This window comes from Stegostoma tigrinum, chromosome 17, assembly GCF_030684315.1.
Source record: "Stegostoma tigrinum isolate sSteTig4 chromosome 17, sSteTig4.hap1, whole genome shotgun sequence".
NCBI classification, from domain to species: domain Eukaryota; kingdom Metazoa; phylum Chordata; class Chondrichthyes; order Orectolobiformes; family Stegostomatidae; genus Stegostoma; species Stegostoma tigrinum.
The window spans coordinates 1,586,389-1,609,077 of NC_081370.1; positions in this window are offsets into that span (position 1 = coordinate 1,586,389).

Consider the following 22,689-nt stretch of genomic DNA (forward strand, 5'->3'; position numbering starts at 1 on the left):
CGGGTGTGACTATCTTTACCACACTATCTACACTTGCACGAGTGTGCCTATCTTTACCACACTATCTATACGTGCACGAGTGTGACTATCTTTGCCACACTGTCTACACGTGCACGGGTGTGACTATTTTTACCACACTATCTACACGTGCACGGGTGTGACTATCTTTGCCACACTATCTACACTTGCACGAGTGTGACTATCTTTGCCACACTATCTACACTTGCACGAGGGTGACTATCTTTACCACACTATCTACACGTGCACGGGTGTGACTATCTTTACCACACTAGCTACACGTGCACGGGTGTGACTATCTTTGCCACACTATCTACACTTGCACGAGTGTGACTATCTTTACCACACTATCTACACGTGCACGGGTGTGACTATCTTCACCACACTGTCTACACGTGCACGGGTGTGACTACCTTTGCCACACTGTCTACACGTGCACGGGTGTGACTATCTTTACCACACTATCTACACGTGCATGGGTGTGACTATCTTTACCACACTATCTACACGTGCACGGGTGTGACTATCTTTGCCACACTATCTACACGTGCACGAGTGTGACTATCTTTGCCACACTATCTACACGTGCACGAGTGTGACTATCTTTGCCACACTATCTACACGTGTACGGGTGTGTCTATCTTTGCCACACTATCTACACTTGCACGAGTGTGACTATCTTTGCCACACTATCTACACGTGCACGGGTGTGACTATCTTTACCACACTATCTACACGTGCACGGGTGTGACTATCTGTACCACACTATCTACACGTGCACGGGTGTGACTATCTTTACCACACTATCTACACTTGCACGTGTGTGACTATCTTTACCACACTATCTACACGTGCACGAGTGTGACTATCTTTGCCACACTCTCTACACGTGTACGGGTGTGACTATCTTCGCCACACTATCTACACTTGCACGAGTGTGACTATCTTTACCACACTATCTACACGTGCACGGGTGTGACTATCTTTACCACACTATCTACACTTGCACGAGTGTGCCTATCTTTACCACACTATCTATACGTGCACGAGTGTGACTATCTTTGCCACACTGTCTACACGTGCACGAGTGTGACTATCTTTGCCACACTATCTACACTTGCACGAGTGTGACTATCTTTACCACACTGTCTACACGTGCACGGGTGTGACAATCTTTACCACACTATCTGCACGTGCACGGGTGTGACTATCTTTACCACACTGTCTACACTTGCACGGGTGTGACTATCTTTACCACACTGTCTACACGTGCACGGGTGTGACAATCTTTACCACACTATCTGCACGTGCACGGGTGTGACTATCTTTACCACACTGTCTACACTTGCACGGGTGTGACTATCTTTACCACACTATCTACACGTGCACGGGTGTGACTATCTTTACCACACTATCTACACGTGCACGAGTGTGTCTATCTTTGCCACACTATCTACACGTGCACGGGTGTGACTATCTTTACCACACTATCTACACGTGCACGGGTGTGACTATCTTTACCACACTATATACACGTGCACGGGTGTGACTATATTTGCCACACTATCTACACGTGCACGAGTGTGACTATCTTTGCCACACTATCTACACGTGCACGGGTGTGACTATCTTTGCCACACTATCTACACGTGCACGAGTGTGACTATCTTTACCACACTATCTACACGTGCACGAGTGTGACTATCTTTGCCACACTATCTACACGTGCACGGGTGTGACTATCTTTACCACACTATCTACATGTGCACGGGTGTGACTATCTTTACCACACTATCTACACGTGCACGAGTGTGACTATCTTTGCCACACTATCTACACATGCACGAGTGTGACTATCTTTACCACACTATCTACACGTGCACGGGTGTGACTATCTTTGCCACACTATCTACACGTGCACGAGTGTGACTATCTTTACCACACTATCTACACGTGCACGAGTGTGACTATCTTTGCCACACTATCTACACGTGCACGGGTGTGACTATCTTTGCCACACTATCTGCACTTGCACGGGTGTGACTATCTTTACCACACTATCTACACGTGCACGGGTGTGACTATCTTTACACACTATCTACACGTGCACAGGTGTGACTATCTTTACCACACTATCTACACGTGCACGGGTGTGACTATCTTTACACACTATCTACACGTGCACGGGTGTGACTATCTTTGCCACACTATCTACACGTCCACGGGTGTGACTATCTTTACCACACTATCTACACGTGCACGGGTGTGACTATCTTTGCCACACTATCTACACGTGCACGAGTGTGACTATCTTTGCCACACTATCTACACGTGCACGGGTGTGACTATCTTTGCCACACTATCTACAGGTGCACGAGTGTGACTATCTTTACCACACTATCTACACGTGCACGAGAGTGACTATCTTTACCACACTATCTACACGTGCACGGGTGTGACTATCTTTACCACACTGTCTACACGTGCACGAGTGTGACTATCTTTGCCACACTATCTACACGTGCACGGGTGTGACTATCTTTGCCACACTATCTACACGTGCACGAGTGTGACTATCTTCACCACACGATCTACACGTGCACGGGTGTGACTATCTTTACCACACTATCTACACGTGCACGAGTGTGACTATCTTTACCACACTATCTACACGTGAACGGGTGTGACTAGCTTTACCACACTATCTACACGTGTACGGGTGGGTCTATCTTTGCCACACTATCTACACTTGCACGAATGTGACTATCTTTGCCACACTATCTACACGTGCACGAGTGTGACTATCTTTACCACACTATCTACACGTGCATGAGTGTGACTATCTTTACCACACTATCTACACGTGCACGAGTGTGACTATCTTTGCCACACTATCTACACGTGCACGGGTGTGACTATCTTTACCACACTATCTACACTTGCACGAGTGTGACTATCTTTACCACACTATCTACACGTGCACGGGTGTGACTACCTTTGCCACACTATCTACACGTGCACGAGTGTGACTATCTTTACCACACTATCTACATGTGCACGAGTGTGACTATCTTTGCCACACTATCTACACTTGCACGAGTGTGACTATCTTTACCACACTGTCTACACGTGCACGGGTGTGACAATCTTTACCACACTATCTGCACGTGCACGGGTGTGACTATCTTTACCACACTGTCTACACTTGCACGGGTGTGACTATCTTTACCACACTATCTACACGTGCACGGGTGTGACTATCTTTACCACACTATCTACACGTGCACGAGTGTGTCTATCTTTGCCACACTATCTACACGTGCACGGGTGTGACTATCTTTACCACACTATCTACACGTGCACGGGTGTGACTATCTTTGCCACACTATCTACACGTGCACGGGTGTGACTATATTTGCCACACTATCTACACGTGCACGAGTGTGACTATCTTTGCCACACTATCTACACGTGCACGGGTGTGACTATCTTTGCCACACTATCTACACGTGCACGAGTGTGACTATCTTTACCACACTATCTACACGTGCACGAGTGTGACTATCTTTGCCACACTATCTACACGTGCACGGGTGTGACTATCTTTACCACACTATCTACACGTGCACGAGTGTGACTATCTTTGCCACACTATCTACACGTGCACGGGTGTGACTATCTTTGCCACACTATCTACACATGCACGAGTGTGACTATCTTTACCACACTATCTACACGTGCACGACTGTGACTATCTTTACCACACTATCTACACACGCCCGAGTCTGACTATCTTTACCACACTATCTACACGTGTACGAGTGTGACTATCTTTACCACACTATCTACACGTGCACGGGTGTGACTATCTTTACCACACTATCTACACGTGCACGAGTGTGACTATCTTTACCACACTATCTACACGTGCACGGGTGTGACTATCTTTATCACACTATCTACACGTGCACGAGTGTGACTATCTTTGCCACACTATCTACACGTGCACGGGTGTGACTATCTTTGCCACACTATCTACACGTGCACGAGTGTGACTATCTTTACCACACTGTCTACACGTGCACGAGTGTGACTATCTTTGCCACACTATCTACACTTGCACGGGTGTGACTATCTTTGCCACACTATCTACACGTGCACGAGTGTGACTATCTTTACCACACTATCTACACGTGCACGAGTGTGACTATCTTTGCCACACTATCTACACGTGCACGGGTGTGACTATCTTTGCCACACTATCTGCACTTGCACGGGTGTGACTATCTTTACCACACTATCTACACGTGCACGGGTGTGACTATCTTTACACACTATCTACACGTGCACAGGTGTGACTATCTTTACCACACTATCTACACGTGCACGGGTGTGACTATCTTTACACACTATCTACACGTGCACGGGTGTGACTATCTTTGCCACACTATCTACACGTCCACGGGTGTGACTATCTTTACCACACTATCTACACGTGCACGGGTGTGACTATCTTTGCCACACTATCTACACGTGCACGAGTGTGACTATCTTTGCCACACTATCTACACGTGCACGGGTGTGACTATCTTTGCCACACTATCTACAGGTGCACGAGTGTGACTATCTTTACCACACTATCTACACGTGCACGAGAGTGACTATCTTTACCACACTATCTACACGTGCACGGGTGTGACTATCTTTACCACACTGTCTACACGTGCACGAGTGTGACTATCTTTGCCACACTATCTACACGTGCACGGGTGTGACTATCTTTGCCACACTATCTACACGTGCACGAGTGTGACTATCTTCACCACACGATCTACACGTGCACGGGTGTGACTATCTTTACCACACTATCTACACGTGCACGAGTGTGACTATCTTTACCACACTATCTACACGTGAACGGGTGTGACTAGCTTTACCACACTATCTACACGTGTACGGGTGGGTCTATCTTTGCCACACTATCTACACTTGCACGAATGTGACTATCTTTGCCACACTATCTACACGTGCACGAGTGTGACTATCTTTACCACACTATCTACACGTGCACGAGTGTGACTATCTTTGCCACACTATCTACACGTGCACGGGTGTGACTATCTTTGCCACACTATGTACACGTGCACGGGTGTGACTATCTTTACCACACTATCTACACGTGCACGAGTGTGACTATCTTTGCCACACTATCTACACGTGTACGGGTGTGACTATCTTTGCCACACTATCTACACTTGCACGAGTGTGACTATCTTTACCACACTATCTACACGTGCACGGGTGTGACTATCTTTACCACACTATCTACACTTGCACGAATGTGACTATCTTTGCCACACTATCTACAAGTGCACGAGTGTGACTATCTTTACCACACTATCTACACGTGCACGGGTGTGACTATCTGTACCACACTATCTACACGTGCACGGGTGTGACTATCTTTACCACACTATCTACACTTGCACGTGTGTGACTATCTTTACCACACTATCTACACGTGCACGAGTGTGACTATCTTTGCCACACTATCTACACGTGTACGGGTGTGACTATCTTTGCCACACTATCTACACTTGCACGAGTGTGACTATCTTTACCACACTATCTACACGTGCACGGGTGTGACTATCTTTACCACACTATCTACACTTGCACGAGTGTGCCTATCTTTACCACACTATCTATACGTGCACGAGTGTGACTATCTTTGCCACACTGTCTACACGTGCACGGGTGTGACTATTTTTACCACACTATCTACACGTGCACGGGTGTGACTATCTTTGCCACACTATCTACACTTGCACGAGTGTGACTATCTTTGCCACACTATCTACACTTGCACGAGGGTGACTATCTTTACCACACTATCTACACGTGCACGGGTGTGACTATCTTTACCACACTATCTACACGTGCACGGGTGTGACTATCTTTGCCACACTATCTACACTTGCACGAGTGTGACTATCTTTACCACACTATCTACACGTGCACGGGTGTGACTATCTTTACCACACTGTCTACACGTGCACGGGTGTGACTACCTTTGCCACACTGTCTACACGTGCACGGGTGTGACTATCTTTACCACACTATCTACACGTGCACGGGTGTGACTATCTTTGCCACACTATCTACACGTGCACGAGTGTGACTATCTTTGCCACACTATCTACACGTGCACGAGTGTGTCTATCTTTGCCACACTATCTACACGTGCACGGGTGTGACTATCTTTACCACACTATCTACACGTGCACGGGTGTGACTATCTTTGCCACACTATCTACACGTGCACGAGTGTGACTATCTTTACCACACTGTCTACACGTGCACGGGTGTGACTATCTTTACCACACTATCTACACGTGCACGAGTGTGTCTATCTTTGCCACACTATCTACACGTGCACGGGTGTGACTATCTTTACCACACTATCTACACGTGCACGGGCGTGACTATCTTTGCCACACTATCTACACGTGCACGGGTGTGACTATCTTTGCCACACTATCTACACGTGCACGGGTGTGACTATCTTTACCACACTATCTACACGTGCACGGGTGTGACTATCTTTGCCACACTATCTACACGTGCACGAGTGTGACTATCTTTGCCACACTATCTACACGTGCACGGGTGTGACTATCTTTGCCACACTATCTACACGTGCACGAGTGTGACTATCTTTACCACACTATCTACACGTGCACGAGTGTGACTATCTTTGCCACACTATCTACACTTGCACGGGTGTGACTATCTTTACCACACTATCTACATGTGCACGGGTGTGACTATCTTTACCACACTATCTACACGTGCACGAGTGTGACTATCTTTGCCACACTATCTACACGTGCACGGGTGTGACTATCTTTGCCACACTATCTACACATGCACGAGTGTGACTATCTTTACCACACTATCTACACGTGCACGGGTGTGACTATCTTTGCCACACTATCTACACGTGCACGAGTGTGACTATCTTTACCACACTATCTACACACGCCCGAGTGTGACTATCTTTACCACACTATCTACACATGCACGGGTGTGACTATCTTTACCACACTATCTACACGTGCACGGGTGTGACTATCTTTACCACACTATCTACATGTGCACGAGTGTGACTATCTTTACCACACTATCTACACGTGCACGGGTGTGACTATCTTTATCACACTATCTACACGTGCACGAGTGTGACTATCTTTGCCACACTATCTACACGTGCACGGGTGTGACTATCTTTGCCACACTATCTACACGTGCACGAGTGTGACTATCTTTACCACACTGTCTACACGTGCACGAGTGTGACTATCTTTGCCACACTATCTACACTTGCACGGGTGTGCCTATCTTTGCCACACTATCTACACGTGCACGAGTGTGACTATCTTTACCACACTATCTACACGTGCACGAGTGTGACTATCTTTGCCACACTATCTACACGTGCACATGTGTGACAATCTTTACCACACTATCTGCACTTGCACGGGTGTGACTATCTTTACCACATTATCTACACGTGCACGGGTGTGACTATCTTTACCACACTATCTGCACTTGCACGGGTGTGACTATCTTTACCACACTATCTACACGTGCACGGGTGTGACTATCTTTACACACTATCTACACGTGCACGGGTGTGACTATCTTTGCCACACTATCTACACGTCCACGGGTGTGACTATCTTTACCACACTATCTACACGTGCACGGGTGTGACTATCTTTGCCACACTATCTACACGTGCACGAGTGTGACTATCTTTGCCACACTATCTACACGTGCACGGGTGTGACTATCTTTGCCACACTATCTACAGGTGCACGAGTGTGACTATCTTTACCACACTATCTACACGTGCACGAGAGTGACTATCTTTACCACACTATCTACACGTGCACGGGTGTGACTATCTTTACCACACTATCTACACGTGCACGAGTGTGACTATCTTTGCCACACTATCTACACGTGCACGGGTGTGACTATCTTTGCCACACTATCTACACATGCACGAGTGTGACTATCTTTACCACACTATCTACACGTGCACGGGTGTGACTATCTTTGCCACACTATCTACACGTGCACGAGTGTGACTATCTTTACCACACTATCTACACACGCCCGAGTGTGACTATCTTTACCACACTATCTACACATGCACGGGTGTGACTATCTTTACCACACTATCTACACGTGCACGGGTGTGACTATCTTTACCACACTATCTACATGTGCACGAGTGTGACTATCTTTACCACACTATCTACACGTGCACGGGTGTGACTATCTTTATCACACTATCTACACGTGCACGAGTGTGACTATCTTTGCCACACTATCTACACGTGCACGGGTGTGACTATCTTTGCCACACTATCTACACGTGCACGAGTGTGACTATCTTTACCACACTGTCTACACGTGCACGAGTGTGACTATCTTTGCCACACTATCTACACTTGCACGGGTGTGCCTATCTTTGCCACACTATCTACACGTGCACGAGTGTGACTATCTTTACCACACTATCTACACGTGCACGAGTGTGACTATCTTTGCCACACTATCTACACGTGCACATGTGTGACAATCTTTACCACACTATCTGCACTTGCACGGGTGTGACTATCTTTACCACATTATCTACACGTGCATGGGTGTGACTATCTTTACCACACTATCTGCACTTGCACGGGTGTGACTATCTTTACCACACTATCTACACGTGCACGGGTGTGACTATCTTTACACACTATCTACACGTGCACGGGTGTGACTATCTTTACACACTATCTACACGTGCACGGGTGTGACTATCTTTGCCACACTATCTACACGTCCACGGGTGTGACTATCTTTACCACACTATCTACACGTGCACGGGTGTGACTATCTTTGCCACACTATCTACACGTGCACGAGTGTGACTATCTTTGCCACACTATCTACACGTGCACGGGTGTGACTATCTTTGCCACACTATCTACAGGTGCACGAGTGTGACTATCTTTACCACACTATCTACACGTGCACGAGAGTGACTATCTTTACCACACTATCTACACGTGCACGGGTGTGACTATCTTTACCACACTATCTACACGTGCACGAGTGTGACTATCTTTGCCACACTATCTACACGTGCACGGGTGTGACTATCTTTGCCACACTATCTACACGTGCACGAGTGTGACTATCTTCACCACACTATCTACACGTGCACGGGTGTGACTATCTTTACCACACTATCTACACGTGCACGAGTGTGACTATCTTTACCACACTATCTACACGTGAACGGGTGTGATTATCTTTACCACACTATCTACACATGCACGAGTGTGACTATCTTTGCCACACTATCTACACGTGTACGGGTGTGTCTATCTTTGCCACACTATCTACACTTGCACGAATGTGACTATCTTTGCCACACTATCTACACGTGCACGAGTGTGACTATCTTTACCACACTATCTACACGTGCACGGGTGTGACTATCTGTACCACACTATCTACACGTGCACGGGTGTGACTATCTTTACCACACTATCTACACTTGCACGTGTGTGACTATCTTTACCACACTATCTACACGTGCACGAGTGTGACTATCTTTGCCACACTATCTACACGTGTACGGGTGTGACTATCTTTGCCACACTATCTACACTTGCACGAGTGTGACTATCTTTACCACACTATCTACACGTGCACGGGTGTGACTATCTTTACCACACTATCTACACTTGCACGAGTGTGCCTATCTTTACCACACTATCTATACGTGCACGAGTGTGACTATCTTTGCCACACTGTCTACACGTGCACGGGTGTGACTATTTTTACCACACTATCTACACGTGCACGGGTGTGACTATCTTTGCCACACTATCTACACTTGCACGAGTGTGACTATCTTTGCCACACTATCTACACTTGCACGAGGGTGACTATCTTTACCACACTATCTACACGTGCACGGGTGTGACTATCTTTACCACACTATCTACACGTGCACGGGTGTGACTATCTTTGCCACACTATCTACACTTGCACGAGTGTGACTATCTTTACCACACTATCTACACGTGCACGGGTGTGACTATCTTTACCACACTGTCTACACGTGCACGGGTGTGACTACCTTTGCCACACTGTCTACACGTGCACGGGTGTGACTATCTTTACCACACTATCTACACGTGCACGGGTGTGACTATCTTTGCCACACTATCTACACGTGCACGAGTGTGACTATCTTTGCCACACTATCTACACGTGCACGAGTGTGACTATCTTTGCCACACTATCTACACGTGCACGGGTGTGACTATCTTTGCCACACTATCTACACGTGCACGAGTGTGACTATCTTTGCCACACTATCTACACGTGCACGGGTGTGACTATCTTTACCACACTATCTACACGTGCACGGGTGTGACTATCTTTACCACACTATCTACACTTGCACGAGTGTGACTATCTTTACCACACTATCTACACGTGCACGGGTGTGACTATCTTTGCCACACTATCTACACGTGCACGAGTGTGACTATCTTTACCACACTATCTACATGTGCACGAGTGTGACTATCTTTGCCACACTATCTACACTTGCACGAGTGTGACTATCTTTACCACACTGTCTACACGTGCACGGGTGTGACAATCTTTACCACACTATCTGCACATGCACGGGTGTGACTATCTTTACCACACTGTCTACACTTGCACGGGTGTGACTATCTTTACCACACTATCTACACGTGCACGGGTGTGACTATCTTTACCACACTATCTACACGTGCACGAGTGTGTCTATCTTTGCCACACTATCTACACGTGCACGGGTGTGACTATCTTTACCACACTATCTACACGTGCACGTGTGTGACTATCTTTGCCACACTATCTACACGTGCACGAGTGTGACTATCTTTGCCACACTATCTACACGAGCACGGGTGTGACTATCTTTACCACACTATATACACGTGCACGGGTGTGACTATCTTTGCCACACTATCTACACGTGCACGAGTGTGACTATCTTTGCCACACTATCTACACGTGCACGGGTGTGACTATCTTTGCCACACTATCTACACGTGCACGAGTGTGACTATCTTTACCACACTATCTACACACGCACGAGTGTGACTATCTTTACCACACTATCTAGACATGCACGGGTGTGACTATCTTTACCACACTATCTACACGTGCACGAGTGTGACTATCTTTACCACACTATCTACACGTGCACGGGTGTGACTATCTTTATCACACTATCTACACGTGCACGAGTGTGACTATCTTTGCCACACTATCTACACGTGCACGAGTGTGACTATCTTTGCCACACTATCTGCACGTGCACGAGTGTGACTATCTTTACCACACTGTCTACACGTGCACGAGTGTGACTATCTTTGCCACACTATCTACACTTGCACGGGTGTGACTATCTTTGCCACACTATCTACACGTGCACGGGTGTGACTATCTTTACCACACTATCTACACGTGCACGAGTGTGACTATCTTTACCACACTATCTACACGTGCACGAGTGTGACTATCTTTGCCACACTATCTACACGTGCACGGGTGTGACTATCTTTAACACACTATCTGCACTTGCACGGGTGTGACTATATTTACCACATTATCTACACGTGCACGGGTGTGACTATCTTTACCACACTATCTGCACTTGCACGGGTGTGACTATATTTACCACACTATCTACACGTGCACGGGTGTGACGATCTTTACCACACTATCTACACGTGCACGGGTGTGACTTTCTTTACACACTATCTACACGTGCACGGGTGTGACTATCTTTACCACACTATCTACACGTGCACGGATGTGACTATCTTTACCACACTATCTACACACGCACGAGTGTGACTATCTTTGCCACACTATCTACACGTGCACGGGTGTGACTATCTTTACCACACTATCTACACGTGCACGGGTGTGACTATCTTTGCCACACTATCTACACATGCACGAGTGTGACTATCTTTACCACACTATCTACACTTGCACGAGTGTGACTAACTTTGCCACACTATCTACACGTGCACGGGTGTGACTATCTTTGCCACACTATCTACACGTGCACGAGTGTGACTATCTTTACCACACTATCTACACGTGCACGAGTGTGACTATCTTTGCCACACTATCTACACGTGCACGGATGTGACTATCTTTACCACACTATATACACGTGCACGGGTGTGACTATCTTTGCCACACTATCTACACGTGCACGGGTGTGACTATCTTTCCCACACTATATACACGTGCACGGGTGTGACTATACTTGCCACACTATCTACACTTGCACGAGTGTGACTATCTTTGCCACACTATCTACACGTGCACGGGTGTGACTATCTTTACCACACTATCTACAGGTGCACGAGTGTGACTATCTTTACCACACTATCTACACGTGCACGGGTGTGACTATCTTTGCCACACTATCTACTCGTGCACGGGTGTGACAATCTTTACCACACTATCTACACGTGCACAGGTGTGTCTATCTTTGCCACACTATCTACACGTGCACGGGTGTGACTATCTTTACCACACTATCTACACGTGCACGGGTGTGACTATCTTTACCACACTATCTACACGTGCACGGGTGTGTCTATCTTTGCCACACTATCTACACGTGCACGGGTGTGACTATCTTTACCACACTATCTACACGTGCACGGGTGTGACTATCTTTGCCACACTATCTACACGTGCACGAGTGTGACTATCTTTACCACACTATCTACACTCGCACGGGTGTGACTATCTTTACCACACTATCTACACTTGCACGAGAGTGACTATCTTTACCACACTATCTACACGTGCACGAGTGTGACTATCTTTACCACAATATCTACACTTGCACGAGTGTGACTAACTTTGCCACACTATCTACACGTGCACGGGTGTGACTATCTTTGCCACACTATCTACACGTGCACGGGTGTGACTATCTTTGCCACACTGTCTACACGTGCACGGGTGTGTCTATCTTTGCCACACTATCTACACGTGCACGGGTGTGACTATCTTTGCCACACTATCTACACGTGCACGGGTGTGACTATCTTTACCACACTATCTACACGTGCACGAGTGTGACTATCTTTGCCACACTATCTACACGTGCACGGGTGTGACTACCTTTGCCACACTATCTACACGTGCACGGGTGTGACTATCTTTGCCACACTATCTACACGTGCACGGGTGTGACTATCTTTGCCACACTATCTTCACATGCACGGGTGTGACTATCTTTGCCACACTCTCTACACGTGCACGGGTGTGACTATCTTTACCACACTATCTACACGTGCACGGGTGTGACTATCTTTGCCACACTATCTACACGTGCACGGGTGTGACTATCTTTACCACACTATCTACACGTGCACGGGTGTGACTATCTTTACCACACTATCTACACGTGCACGGGTGTGTCTATCTTTGCCACACTATCTACACGTGCACGGGTGTGACTATCTTTACCACACTATCTACACGTGCACGGGTGTGACTATCTTTGCCACACTATCTACACGTGCACGAGTGTGACTATCTTTACCACACTATCTACACGTGCACGGGTGTGACTATCTTTACCACACTATCTACACGTGCACGAGTGTGACTATCTTTACCACACTGTCTACACGTGCACGGGTGTGACTATCTTTGCCACACTGTCTACACGTGCACGGGTGTGACTATCTTTACCACACTATCTACACGTGCACGGGTGTGACTATCTTTACCACACTATCTACACGTGCACGGGTGTGTCTATCTTTGCCACACTATCTACACGTGCACGGGTGTGACTATCTTTACCACACTATCTACACGTGCACGGGTGTGACTATCTTTACCACACTATCTACACGTGCACGAGTGTGACTATCTTTACCACACTGTCTACACGTGCACGAGTGTGACTATCTTTACCACACTATCTACACGTGCACGGGTGTGACTATCTTTGCCACACTGTCTACACGTGCACGGGTGTGACTATCTTTACACACTATCTACACGTGCACGAGTGTGACCATCTTTACCACACTATCTACACGTGCCCGGGTGTGACTATCTTTACCACACTGTCTACACTTGCACGGGTGTGACTATCTTTGCCACACTGTCTACACGTGCACGGGTGTGACTATCTTTACCACACTATCCACACGTGCACGGGTGTGACTATCTTTGCCACACTATCTACACGTGCATGGGTGTGACTATCTTTGCCACACTATCTACACATGCACGAGTGTGACTATCTTTACCACACTGTCTACACACGCACGGGTGTGACTATGTTTACCACACTGTCTACACGTGCACGGGTGTGACTATCTTTACACACTATCTACACGTGCACGAGTGTGACTATCTTTACCACACTATCTACACGTGCACGGGTGTGACTATCTTTGCCACACTATCTACACGTGCACGGGTGTGACTATCTTTACCACACTATCTACACGTGCACGGGTGTGACTATCTTTGCCACACTATCTACACGTGCACGAGTGTGACTATCTTCACCACACTATCTACACGTGCACGGGTGTGACTATCTTTACCACACTATCTACACGTGCACGAGTGTGACTATCTTTACCACACTATCTACACGTGAACGGGTGTGATTATCTTTACCACACTATCTACACATGCACGAGTGTGACTATCTTTGCCACACTATCTACACGTGTACGGGTGTGTCTATCTTTGCCACACTATCTACACTTGCACGAATGTGACTATCTTTGCCACACTATCTACACGTGCACGAGTGTGACTATCTTTACCACACTATCTACACGTGCACGGGTGTGACTATCTGTACCACACTATCTACACGTGCACGGGTGTGACTATCTTTACCACACTATCTACACTTGCACGTGTGTGACTATCTTTACCACACTATCTACACGTGCACGAGTGTGACTATCTTTGCCACACTATCTACACGTGTACGGGTGTGACTATCTTTGCCACACTATCTACACTTGCACGAGTGTGACTATCTTTACCACACTATCTACACGTGCACGGGTGTGACTATCTTTACCACACTATCTACACTTGCACGAGTGTGCCTATCTTTACCACACTATCTATACGTGCACGAGTGTGACTATCTTTGCCACACTGTCTACACGTGCACGGGTGTGACTATTTTTACCACACTATCTACACGTGCACGGGTGTGACTATCTTTGCCACACTATCTACACTTGCACGAGTGTGACTATCTTTGCCACACTATCTACACTTGCACGAGGGTGACTATCTTTACCACACTATCTACACGTGCACGGGTGTGACTATCTTTACCACACTATCTACACGTGCACGGGTGTGACTATCTTTGCCACACTATCTACACTTGCACGAGTGTGACTATCTTTACCACACTATCTACACGTGCACGGGTGTGACTATCTTTACCACACTGTCTACACGTGCACGGGTGTGACTACCTTTGCCACACTGTCTACACGTGCACGGGTGTGACTATCTTTACCACACTATCTACACGTGCACGGGTGTGACTATCTTTGCCACACTATCTACACGTGCACGAGTGTGACTATCTTTGCCACACTATCTACACGTGCACGAGTGTGACTATCTTTGCCACACTATCTACACGTGCACGGGTGTGACTATCTTTGCCACACTATCTACACGTGCACGAGTGTGACTATCTTTGCCACACTATCTACACGTGCACGGGTGTGACTATCTTTACCACACTATCTACACGTGCACGGGTGTGACTATCTTTACCACACTATCTACACTTGCACGAGTGTGACTATCTTTACCACACTATCTACACGTGCACGGGTGTGACTATCTTTGCCACACTATCTACACGTGCACGAGTGTGACTATCTTTACCACACTATCTACATGTGCACGAGTGTGACTATCTTTGCCACACTATCTACACTTGCACGAGTGTGACTATCTTTACCACACTGTCTACACGTGCACGGGTGTGACAATCTTTACCACACTATCTGCACATGCACGGGTGTGACTATCTTTACCACACTGTCTACACTTGCACGGGTGTGACTATCTTTACCACACTATCTACACGTGCACGGGTGTGACTATCTTTACCACACTATCTACACGTGCACGAGTGTGTCTATCTTTGCCACACTATCTACACGTGCACGGGTGTGACTATCTTTACCACACTATCTACACGTGCACGTGTGTGACTATCTTTGCCACACTATCTACACGTGCACGAGTGTGACTATCTTTGCCACACTATCTACACGAGCACGGGTGTGACTATCTTTACCACACTATATACACGTGCACGGGTGTGACTATCTTTGCCACACTATCTACACGTGCACGAGTGTGACTATCTTTGCCACACTATCTACACGTGCACGGGTGTGACTATCTTTGCCACACTATCTACACGTGCACGAGTGTGACTATCTTTACCACACTATCTACACACGCACGAGTGTGACTATCTTTACCACACTATCTAGACATGCACGGGTGTGACTATCTTTACCACACTATCTACACGTGCACGAGTGTGACTATCTTTACCACACTATCTACACGTGCACGGGTGTGACTATCTTTATCACACTATCTACACGTGCACGAGTGTGACTATCTTTGCCACACTATCTACACGTGCACGAGTGTGACTATCTTTGCCACACTATCTGCACGTGCACGAGTGTGACTATCTTTACCACACTGTCAACACGTGCACGAGTGTGACTATCTTTGCCACACTATCTACACTTGCACGGGTGTGACTATCTTTGCCACACTATCTACACGTGCACGGGTGTGACTATCTTTACCACACTATCTACACGTGCACGAGTGTGACTATCTTTACCACACTATCTACACGTGCACGAGTGTGACTATCTTTGCCACACTATCTACACGTGCACGGGTGTGACTATCTTTAACACACTATCTGCACTTGCACGGGTGTGACTATCTTTACCACATTATCTACACGTGCACGGGTGTGACTATCTTTACCACACTATCTGCACTTGCACGGGTGTGACTATCTTTACCACACTATCTACACGTGCACGGGTGTGACTATCTTTACCACACTATCTACACGTGCACGGGTGTGACTTTCTTTACACACTATCTACACGTGCACGGGTGTGACTATCTTTACCACACTATCTACACGTGCACGGATGTGACTATCTTTACCACACTATCTACACACGCACGAGTGTGACTATCTTTGCCACACTATCTACACGTGCACGGGTGTGACTATCTTTACCACACTATCTACACGTGCACGGGTGTGACTATCTTTGCCACACTATCTACACATGCACGAGTGTGACTATCTTTACCACACTATCTACACTTGCACGAGTGTGACTAACTTTGCCACACTATCTACACGTGCACGGGTGTGACTATCTTTGCCACACTATCTACACGTGCACGAGTGTGACTATCTTTACCACACTATCTACACGTGCACGAGTGTGACTATCTTTGCCACACTATCTACACGTGCACGGATGTGACTATCTTTACCACACTATATACACGTGCACGGGTGTGACTATCTTTGCCACACTATCTACACGTGCACGGGTGTGACTATCTTTCCCACACTATATACACGTGCACGGGTGTGACTATACTTGCCACACTATCTACACTTGCACGAGTGTGACTATCTTTGCCACACTATCTACACGTGCACGGGTGTGACTATCTTTACCACACTATCTACAGGTGCACGAGTGTGACTATCTTTACCACACTATCTACACGTGCACGGGTGTGACTATCTTTGCCACACTATCTACTCGTGCACGGGTGTGACAATCTTTACCACACTATCTACACGTGCACAGGTGTGTCTATCTTTGCCACACTATCTACACGTGCACGGGTGTGACTATCTTTACCACACTATCTACACGTGCACGGGTGTGACTATCTTTACCACACTATCTACACGTGCACGGGTGTGTCTATCTTTGCCACACTATCTACACGTGCACGGGTGTGACTATCTTTACCACACTATCTACACGTGCACGGGTGTGACTATCTTTGCCACACTATCTACACGTGCACGAGTGTGACTATCTTTACCACACTATCTACACTCGCACGGGTGTGACTATCTTTACCACACTATCTACACTTGCACGAGAGTGACTATCTTTACCACACTATCTACACGTGCACGAGTGTGACTATCTTTACCACAATATCTACACTTGCACGAGTGTGACTAACTTTGCCACACTATCTACACGTGCACGGGTGTGACTATCTTTGCCACACTATCTACACGTGCACGGGTGTGACTATCTTTGCCACACTATCTACACGTGCACGAGTGTGACTATCTTTACCACACTATCTACACGTGCACGGGTGTGACTATCTTTACCACACTATCTACACGTGCACGAGTGTGACTATCTTTACCACACTGTCTACACGTGCACGGGTGTGACTATCTTTGCCACACTGTCTACACGTGCACGGGTGTGACTATCTTTACCACACTATCTACACGTGCACGGGTGTGACTATCTTTACCACACTATCTACACGTGCACGGGTGTGTCTATCTTTGCCACACTATCTACACGTGCACGGGTGTGACTATCTTTACCACACTATCTACACGTGCACGGGTGTGACTATCTTTACCACACTATCTACACGTGCACGAGTGTGACTATCTTTACCACACTGTCTACACGTGCACGAGTGTGACTATCTTTACCACACTATCTACACGTGCACGGGTGTGACTATCTTTGCCACACTGTCTACACGTGCACGGGTGTGACTATCTTTACACACTATCTACACGTGCACGAGTGTGACCATCTTTACCACACTATCTACACGTGCCCGGGTGTGACTATCTTTACCACACTGTCTACACTTGCACGGGTGTGACTATCTTTGCCACACTGTCTACACGTGCACGGGTGTGACTATCTTTACCACACTATCCACACGTGCACGGGTGTGACTATCTTTGCCACACTATCTACACGTGCATGGGTGTGACTATCTTTGCCACACTATCTACACATGCACGAGTGTGACTATCTTTACCACACTGTCTACACACGCACGGGTGTGACTATGTTTACCACACTGTCTACACGTGCACGGGTGTGACTATCTTTACACACTATCTACACGTGCACGAGTGTGACTATCTTTACCACACTATCTACACGTGCACGGGTGTGACTATCTTTGCCACACTATCTACACGTGCACGGGTGTGACTATCTTTACCACACTATCTACACGTGCACGGGTGTGACTATCTTTGCCACACTATCTACACGTGCACGAGTGTGACTATCTTCACCACACTATCTACACGTGCACGGGTGTGACTATCTTTACCACACTATCTACACGTGCACGAGTGTGACTATCTTTACCACACTATCTACACGTGAACGGGTGTGATTATCTTTACCACACTATCTACACATGCACGAGTGTGACTATCTTTGCCACACTATCTACACGTGTACGGGTGTGTCTATCTTTGCCACACTATCTACACTTGCACGAATGTGACTATCTTTGCCACACTATCTACACGTGCACGAGTGTGACTATCTTTACCACACTATCTACACGTGCACGGGTGTGACTATCTGTACCACACTATCTACACGTGCACGGGTGTGACTATCTTTACCACACTATCTACACTTGCACGTGTGTGACTATCTTTACCACACTATCTACACGTGCACGAGTGTGACTATCTTTGCCACACTATCTACACGTGTACGGGTGTGACTATCTTTGCCACACTATCTACACTTGCACGAGTGTGACTATCTTTACCACACTATCTACACGTGCACGGGTGTGACTATCTTTACCACACTATCTACACTTGCACGAGTGTGCCTATCTTTACCACACTATCTATACGTGCACGAGTGTGACTATCTTTGCCACACTGTCTACACGTGCACGGGTGTGACTATTTTTACCACACTATCTACACGTGCACGGGTGTGACTATCTTTGCCACACTATCTACACTTGCACGAGTGTGACTATCTTTGCCACACTATCTACACTTGCACGAGGGTGACTATCTTTACCACACTATCTACACGTGCACGGGTGTGACTATCTTTACCACACTATCTACACGTGCACGGGTGTGACTATCTTTGCCACACTATCTACACTTGCACGAGTGTGACTATCTTTACCACACTATCTACACGTGCACGGGTGTGACTATCTTTACCACACTGTCTACACGTGCACGGGTGTGACTACCTTTGCCACACTGTCTACACGTGCACGGGTGTGACTATCTTTACCACACTATCTACACGTGCACGGGTGTGACTATCTTTGCCACACTATCTACACGTGCACGAGTGTGACTATCTTTGCCACACTATCTACACGTGCACGAGTGTGACTATCTTTGCCACACTATCTACACGTGCACGGGTGTGACCATCTTTGCCACACTATCTACACGTGCACGAGTGTGACTATCTTTGCCACACTATCTACACGTGCACGGGTGTGACTATCTTTACCACACTATCTACACGTGCACGGGTGTGACTATCTTTACCACACTATCTACACTTGCACGAGTGTGACTATCTTTACCACACTATCTACACGTGCACGGGTGTGACTATCTTTGCCACACTATCTACACGTGCACGAGTGTGACTATCTTTACCACACTATCTACATGTGCACGAGTGTGACTATCTTTGCCACACTATCTACACTTGCACGAGTGTGACTATCTTTACCACACTGTCTACACGTGCACGGGTGTGACAATCTTTACCACACTATCTGCACATGCACGGGTGTGACTATCTTTACCACACTGTCTACACTTGCACGGGTGTGACTATCTTTACCACACTATCTACACGTGCACGGGTGTGACTATCTTTACCACACTATCTACACGTGCACGAGTGTGTCTATCTTTGCCACACTATCTACACGTGCACGGGTGTGACTATCTTTACCACACTATCTACACGTGCACGTGTGTGACTATCTTTGCCACACTATCTACACGTGCACGAGTGTGACTATCTTTGCCACACTATCTACACGAGCACGGGTGTGACTATCTTTACCACACTATATACACGTGCACGGGTGTGACTATCTTTGCCACACTATCTACACGTGCACGAGTGTGACTATCTTTGCCACACTATCTACACGTGCACGGGTGTGACTATCTTTGCCACACTATCTACACGTGCACGAGTGTGACTATCTTTACCACACTATCTACACACGCACGAGTGTGACTATCTTTACCACACTATCTAGACATGCACGGGTGTGACTATCTTTACCACACTATCTACACGTGCACGAGTGTGACTATCTTTACCACACTATCTACACGTGCACGGGTGTGACTATCTTTATCACACTATCTACACGTGCACGAGTGTGACTATCTTTGCCACACTATCTACACGTGCACGAGTGTGACTATCTTTGCCACACTATCTGCACGTGCACGAGTGTGACTATCTTTACCACACTGTCAACACGTGCACGAGTGTGACTATCTTTGCCACACTATCTACACTTGCACGGGTGTGACTATCTTTGCCACACTATCTACACGTGCACGGGTGTGACTATCTTTACCACACTATCTACACGTGCACGAGTGTGACTATCTTTACCACACTATCTACACGTGCACGAGTGTGACTATCTTTGCCACACTATCTACACGTGCACGGGTGTGACTATCTTTAACACACTATCTGCACTTGCACGGGTGTGACTATCTTTACCACATTATCTACACGTGCACGGGTGTGACTATCTTTACCACACTATCTGCACTTGCACGGGTGTGACTATCTTTACCACACTATCTACACGTGCACGGGTGTGACTATCTTTACCACACTATCTACACGTGCACGGGTGTGACTTTCTTTACACACTATCTACACGTGCACGGGTGTGACTATCTTTACCACACTATCTACACACGCACGAGTGTGACTATCTTTGCCACACTATCTACACGTGCACGGGTGTGACTATCTTTACCACACTATCTACACGTGCACGGGTGTGACTATCTTTGCCACACTATCTACACATGCACGAGTGTGACTATCTTTACCACACTATCTACACTTGCACGAGTGTGACTAACTTTGCCACACTATCTACACGTGCACGGGTGTGACTATCTTTGCCACACTATCTACACGTGCACGAGTGTGACTATCTTTACCACACTATCTACACGTGCACGAGTGTGACTATCTTTGCCACACTATCTACACGTGCACGGATGTGACTATCTTTACCACACTATATACACGTGCACGGGTGTGACTATCTTTGCCACACTATCTACACGTGCACGGGTGTGACTATCTTTCCCACACTATATACACGTGCACGGGTGTGACTATACTT